The following is a 7,522-nucleotide window of genomic DNA, read 5'->3' on the forward strand; positions in this document are numbered from 1 at the left end:
GCAATTGCTGTTCTATAAAGGAAAATGTGGGGTTCAGTTTGGGATTTATATTATCTGAACTATAATATAATGCTGGCCTAAGATGAAGGCATTAATTGGATTGATTAGTCATTAATAAATAAAGATATGAAGACCAAACAATCCGAGAAGACTTTCCTCCAGCGAAAGCAATCATCAATACAATTTTCCCAGAAGCTGCAAGGCCTCTCCGCAGTAACTCTCATAGAGATTTCTCCACACGTCAAACCTGCATAATCATAAGGAGGCAATATAGCCACCCATCTCTCCACACATTCTATTACACCTCCCCACAGTTCATATCTTCCCTCTCTACACCCCCTCTAAATTTTGATTGTCTACCCGTCGTCACTTAGGAAGGAATTCATTCCTTAATTCAGATAAAGAACATGTAATATTTTATAATCTCTGAGAAACAGACGAATTCCACCTTTCAGTTTCTGTTCTCTTATTTCTCTTACGTTTGAAGTGCTGCAAACAATGGCGAGTGCCAGACATAGGGAAACGGAGACCTGGCAATTTCTTTGCCTGCCTCCGGCCTAACCCAAAACTCAAATTAAAAACGACAAAAATAATGTGCCTTAATCATTTGTGGGCGTGTATTCCGGGGGGGGCGGTGGGGGAGATCGCTGACAAACAGAGTGGAGAATCGAAAACAAAAGCAAAACTCATCAGTCGAGACAGAGACATCACCGAAGAGCGTCTTTTGTCCTGCCCACCGGGAGCAGTGGTCGTTGTCGGTAGGCGTGGACGAGGACCTGGTCCTGGTCCTGGGCATGTGTCGTGCTGTCCATTGTCTCGATTGTCCTCATCGCTGCACCTCAGCCTCAGCAAGTATTATGTGTGTCACACGATGTGGCACAGAACAGGAGCGGGAGCGGCAATGACGACGACATCTAATTTCTTTGGACATTGTACGTGTGGGTTTTTTAATGCTGCCATATGCACAACCCCTGGCCAGAGAGGGGTTCGCTTTTTTTGTTGAACATGGATAATAATAATAAAAGGCCTCAAGACTCTTTCACTCTCTGGCGACAGATTGAAGTCACTCAACTTGAAATAAAATGCGACAGCGTTGAACAGTTGCACAATCAAATGGGGACAATATGCATGGCACATCCTGGAATATCCTAAATGGCACAAAGAACGGGAAGGCAGGTAGATTAGACTTTGGGGGAAGAATGTGACTGAAGTAGGGAGTTGCAGCTGGAGTTTATGCTGTGATGGGAGAGAAAATTTAATTTATTTAATTAAATTTTACATAAATTGAAAAGCTTAAAAATAAGGAACTTAATTACATTTTACAAACATTTTAGTGCAGAAAATATTCCATGCAAGAATGGTAAATATTATTTTAACGGTGTGTTCCATGTTTATCTACCATAAAAAACAGTTTTCTTTAATTTCGATTTTTTTTTAAATATTTCTTCATTTTATTTCCCTTCCAGGGTACTCTCCACGTTCATATTTTCACCCCCTTATCCATCAAGTCTGCTGTTTTGATTTTGTATTCTCCATGTTCCTTTTTTTCTTCTGTTTTGTTAAACATTATTTTTAATTTGAAGCCCGGAAAAGCAATGAACAAATTGGTGTTAGCAGAAGCCAAGTGCTTGAGCACAAAGAATGGGACAGTTTTTTGTTGGTGCGTGTATGTGCCGTGGAGAAACGGGAAGGGGTCCGAAAAGGAAGGGGTACGAAAAGGAAGGGAAGGAAACAGTACGGAAAGGAAGTGGCCATTGGGTTGAGGGATCCTTTGCCACAAATGAAAGTGCGTCAATCAACCCTTCCACAGTGACTATCCACAAAAAAAGAATGTCATAATTGCTATGTAGATGCCACACTGTCCACTCCACTAATTGCTGGACAGGGGACAGAGAGTCAACCAGTCATTCAGTCAACCATCGGGCAAGTGACTAAGCAGACGACATCGTTGAACGACTCTGTCAATATATCACAAAATACCAATTTTACCTTCTCAATCAAAATTATGACAAAGCAACAACAAGCGCTACAGTGACAACCCCCAAGGGAGCTGCGTTTTGTGTAGATTAGTTTAGCATAGTCTATCAAATAAGTATACACACACACACACACACACACACACACACTGCAACAGCATGGCAATTAAAATGAAAAAGTGTTTGGGGCAACATTGCGTGCAAGGCAGGCATAAGGTTTGGGTAGAGCTGCGGCACGAGGCAGGAGATTGGAAGGTGGACAGCTACTGGGGTTGGGCCAGCTTTAAGGCTCAATAAGATAGGAGGAATAGTTTGATGGTTGAAATTTGGGATGCTCTTTTGGTGAGAAATAGTTTCTTGGAAAATATATTAATATGTATTTAATTTGTGTTACCTAATTAAAGAGCTTGAAAGTAATATTACACTGTAAATGCTTAGAGAATAGATAAATCAGAAATCAGTTTTAATTAATTTCTGCAGAGTTCTGTTAAGTTTTAGTTGCATTTACTGCTAAAACAAACCAATGAAAAGTTCCTGCTGCCTGTTAATTGCTCTAACCAAAAATTTGAGGCACCTGTCACGCAGTTTGCTGCTCTTAAAGTTGATCTACAGTCCACATATGTACATACATATATCCTGTCATAAACACTTCTTTTGCTCACAATCATAATACCCATTTGCGGGCGCATAAAAAAGTTAATTGCAAATACTTAAAGAGGAGCAGAAACCCAAACTGATTTCAAGGTGCGGTCCTGGACAAACAAATTTTTCGGCGACCACACAAAATGTTGACCCAAAGCAGGGCTCGAACAGACAGCAACAAAAAAAAAAAAGTTGACTTGACGCTGCCGACTGTCCAGTTTTTTTCTGCTTTGTTGTGTCTGTTTTTTGGGCGCTTCTACTTCCGGCCAGGATACGCTTCTAATTTGTTTACAAGCGCTCGGCGTTCGGGCTCGGCGCTTGCTCCTCGGTGTTGGCAATGCTGACGTGCCGCATGGACATTATGCACGATGCAAGGCATACGATAAGGAACGGCCCTCTGCCAGCTGGACATGGGATTATTTTTGGACTAGGGTGTGGGGGTGGCGGTGGCGGTGGTTGACTTACCGACTTTTTCCGGACTGTAGCTAGAATGGAACTGGAATGATGTGAGCAGCAATGGCCATTGCGTGATGACCTTATGATGACACCCAGCTGATTATAAAGAAATATCCTGGAGCACAGTGTGTTCTCGGTTGCGTGTTCGAAGCAAATTCAGCGGAAATGTTTGCAAGCAACGGTAAATTATGTAACACACGCAGGAAGAGGGAGGAAGCAGGAGGAGGAAGCGGGAAGCGGGAAGCAGCAGCACGCTGGACAGCGGCTCAGGGTTGTGGCCGAACATTCCCATTGAAAATCAGCGGAGCGCAGTTGCTAAGCCCCTTGTCCCACAGCCAAATGTCCTTAAGCAGCTTTGCGCCGAATGCTCATTTGCACGTAAGTCGAAGAGAGAGACTCGAACAGGACTCGGACGAGGACTCCGCTCCCATAGGCAGCCAAGCGTCAAGGCTTAAGGCCCAAGACTGTGACAGTCGCTGTGAATGTAAAGGCGAACTGCGACTGCGACTGTGACTGTGACTATCCATATATTTATGGGTGTTACGTTGGTTCTCTCTGTGTGCAACTATTTGTGCCCGAACCCGTAGCCAAACCATTTCTCGTTGCTTTGCTTTCAGCTGCAAATTTATGACCACATAAATAACATAACAGAAAAACCAGTGGCAGAGACAGGGGACAGCCAGCCAGCCAGCCAGTAGGAGAGAGCGAGAGAGCGACAGAGAGCGAATGGGCAGGCGATGGAGCAGCGCAGGAAACCCGAAAAACCCCCAAAAGCAGCGAAACGAGATAAAACACGAAGATAAACGTAGAAATACTCTGGAAATGGTATGGAATTTGGGAGCAGCAGTTGGAGGTAATTTGTGTAGGAGATTTGATCTAAAATAGATAGATTTTGGTATACTATTTAAAGAAAGGAGTTCGAAATAGTCCCAGTTATTCAGAGCCTAAATGGGAGAAGGGAGGAGTTCGTGGTCAGAACTGAGCTTAACCTCTGTTTGCGCAATAAATCAGTAGACACTTTATTCGTCATTAGTTTTTGTACCAAAATAAATCTACAAATAGATGATACTTTTAGTTGAAAAAGCAATTAAGATAAGCTACTCCACATTCTCTTGCTAATGTATAGAATAAATGTCTCATAAAGGCCCTAAACAAAGTTCAAAGTCTTCAAACTATCATAATTTGTAGATTGTATCTCAAAAAAAGGTTTGAATGAAGCAATCCGCATTGAAATCATCTAAGAATTTGAACCCTCAACAGACAAAAACTATATAAATGCAACTGGAACATAGAGAAAGAAATTCCTAAACTCCCTTTTATTAGTCAGCAATCACTAGTACCTAAGCCTAGTGGAAGTTCCATCATACCCCTCAACTCTATCACTCAATAGCCTCTAGGGTATGGTGAAAAAACCTGCTGCTGCTAGGCATTCATTCATTTCGTATGCATATTTATAGCTTAAATAAATAACAAATAATATGGCTATAAATTTTGCCACTCTCTTTTGTTTTAATAACTAGCCAGAGACAGATACAGATACAGCAACAGCAACAACTACAGAGTAGAAGGAAGGCTCAGCCCCATCAACATATTTCTACAAATCTATCTACATATTTATCTACATGGACATGTCCATATATGTACATATGTACATATGTACATATGTATCTATACGATTCGAAGTACGCTGTGGCATAGTTCATTTCGATAAATATTAAATATGCATAAATAAAAATCAACTCGACAAATGAACAGCGAAAATGTTTGTTTGATGCCAAAATGCCACACAACCAAAAACTAGTTTGAGGTCATGATTCTCCCCAGTCCCCACCGCCTGGGGACGGACACACACTGGGTAGGGAGACCCTGGGGGAAAAATCATGACAGTTTTTCTGGGCATAAATCAATGCCAGCCAGCCAGCCAGCCATGTGGCGAGGTACGAGTCTCCTGCCACTGCCACTGCCACCGCCACTGCTGCTGCTGTCTCGATAAGGCCGGCCCCTAGAGGCGATAACAACAATTTGTTGTAACTAAATTGTTATCAGCTCTCGCACTCATTCTCGTACTCGTGCAGTTTTGTGTGGAATTTGCTGTGAGCGAAAAAAAAGATAAATTAAAACCATGTAAGTGGTTAATTAAACGCGTTTTACCCGCACTCACGAATTATAGCATATGTTGTGGGGCGCATCCGATAAGATAGAAGAAACAGATACTCGTAGATACAGTTTCCAGTTCGAGTGCTGCGACAATCCACTCACAAAAGTGCGACATAAACAGGAAAATCTGCTTTACTTTTTAGCTATTAAGTTGGATGGAGTTTCGAAGGTTAATTTAGGTGAATTAATCACGTGTTCAGTGCCCCAGAAATGTGTCACTCTGTGGGGAAACAATTATGTTTAATTTGTTGTCCTCTTGGAAATACTTCTCTAAGGTGTGGAAAGTGACATTTTAGATATTTCAACTTCATTCTCAAAAGTTTCTAAAATAAATAGACCAAGATGTGACTCGAATCCAAATCTTTTTCTGGATGCCACAGTAGAAACCCTTTCTTGAAAATATTATGACAACTAGCAAAGATTTTCGCAGCCTTTCCAATCTCTTTGGCTCATATTTCTGTACATATAACAAATGCAAAAAACATTTTCCAAGATTTACTACAGCCCAAAAATGTTCTAAACCACGAAACATTTATATTTATGTGTACATTTTCGTGATCTGCCCAAGCTTAAAATATATAAATTCTCTGCGAGGCACAAAGACAACATTTTTATTGTGGCTTATACAATGTCTGTGTGTGAGCTCTCCTTTTTATTTTATTTTATGTGCCAGAGCAGGAGCTGAGCTGAGCTGCAGGCAAAAGCGTTGACAGCTTTTTGTTGAAATTGCCAAAATGCTCGGCAATTGCCTGAAGATGAGATGCGATTCCAAATATGCCATGTCCAGGAGGCGGAGAGAATGTTGTAAGGCATTCAATTTTCATCATTTGGACAATCTTTGTGTGCCGGTCGGAAATATTGCTGGTCTCTCCTGCGTTCGTTCGCTTCGGCTCGGATATGTGTACAAACATTGTACAATATTGCATAAATTATTAATGCCAACTTTTATTTATTCCCCATATTTTCATACGCATATCTCTCTCCTCCTTTTTTTTATTTTTTGATATTTTTACATATTTGAAGACAGTTGGCAGTCGGCAAATACGGGGCACACACACATGGAGGAGGAGGCATGCGGGATAGACTGACTGTCTGTCTGTTCGTCAGTCAGCGCTCGTCATATATTTGCGTGTTTGCATTTAATCATCGAAAGCCATGCAGTATGCCACGCCCATAATTCTGTGTGGGGAGAGGAGGCCAACACCAACCCCCAGTATGGGCAGCAACCCTCCAGCCCGTGGCTCCACTCAACTCTTGCGCTATTTGCATTTTGCGGAAAAGTTATTCTTCTTTTGCTCGCTATTTTCTCTTATTTTTTGCAATATTATTTTCCATTTTATTACTTTGGTTGCAAAAAATATGAAAGCAGTGGCAGAAGGGAACTGAATACAAATTAATCAAAGATTTGCCTGTTAAATGCTGATTCGAGGATTAATTTGAGAACAAAACTTCAACCAATTTCTGCTCAAAGAAAACAAACTCTGCAGGAAAAAATTACACAGCTCTGTCCTAGCATAACTGTCAGTTGACATTAAACAACTATTCTGTTTGCATTGTTACGCAGATTGCTAGACAATTGTGCCAGATTCGGTAATCAAATGGGGCTTATCATGGACCGACCCGAAAACAACTCCATCAATAAACCAGAAAGCAGGAAATCCTTTGGAGCACTCGAAAATCGAGGCAAACACACAATGGAATGGAAACGACAAGTCTGTCAATTAGTTATCATGTTCAGTGTCAGCAGAATATGATTTTGATTTGGATTTTGATTTAATTTTATGGGCCACAGGCACGACACATTTTGGGTTGTGGGGAGCTCTGTGATATGTGTATCTGCCCACACAGATGGCAATGACAGTAAGTCCCCCCGTTCGCCATATGCTCGGCCAATGCTCGGAATAATCATTCATTGCAATCGGAAATTAAATGGACACAAACACACACACACACAGAGAGAGATTGCCACAAAGGGACGCTCTCTGTAGCCTGGATCCATCCTTTGTTGCACCGCAAATAGTTGCAGCATTTTTTTGCGTGTTTATAAAAAATTAAAAATAAAAATCTCTGCCTTGTGTGTGCTCGTTGTGGACACAAACCGCACAATGCCACAGCCACACCCCACGCCGCTGCTGCATGCCACATGCCAGCAACAACTGCGGCCTGACTGTCTGTCTGTCTGCCTGTCCGTCGCTCTGCCCTGCCCTGCCCCTTGTCCACCAGACCATGCTGTATTTTGATTAAACTTGGCTTTTACATTGTTGGCCATCTCATCATCCATTGTTGCAACT

The sequence above is a fragment of the Drosophila subobscura genome, chromosome U (assembly GCF_008121235.1).
Source record: "Drosophila subobscura isolate 14011-0131.10 chromosome U, UCBerk_Dsub_1.0, whole genome shotgun sequence".
Lineage (NCBI taxonomy): Eukaryota > Metazoa > Arthropoda > Insecta > Diptera > Drosophilidae > Drosophila > Drosophila subobscura.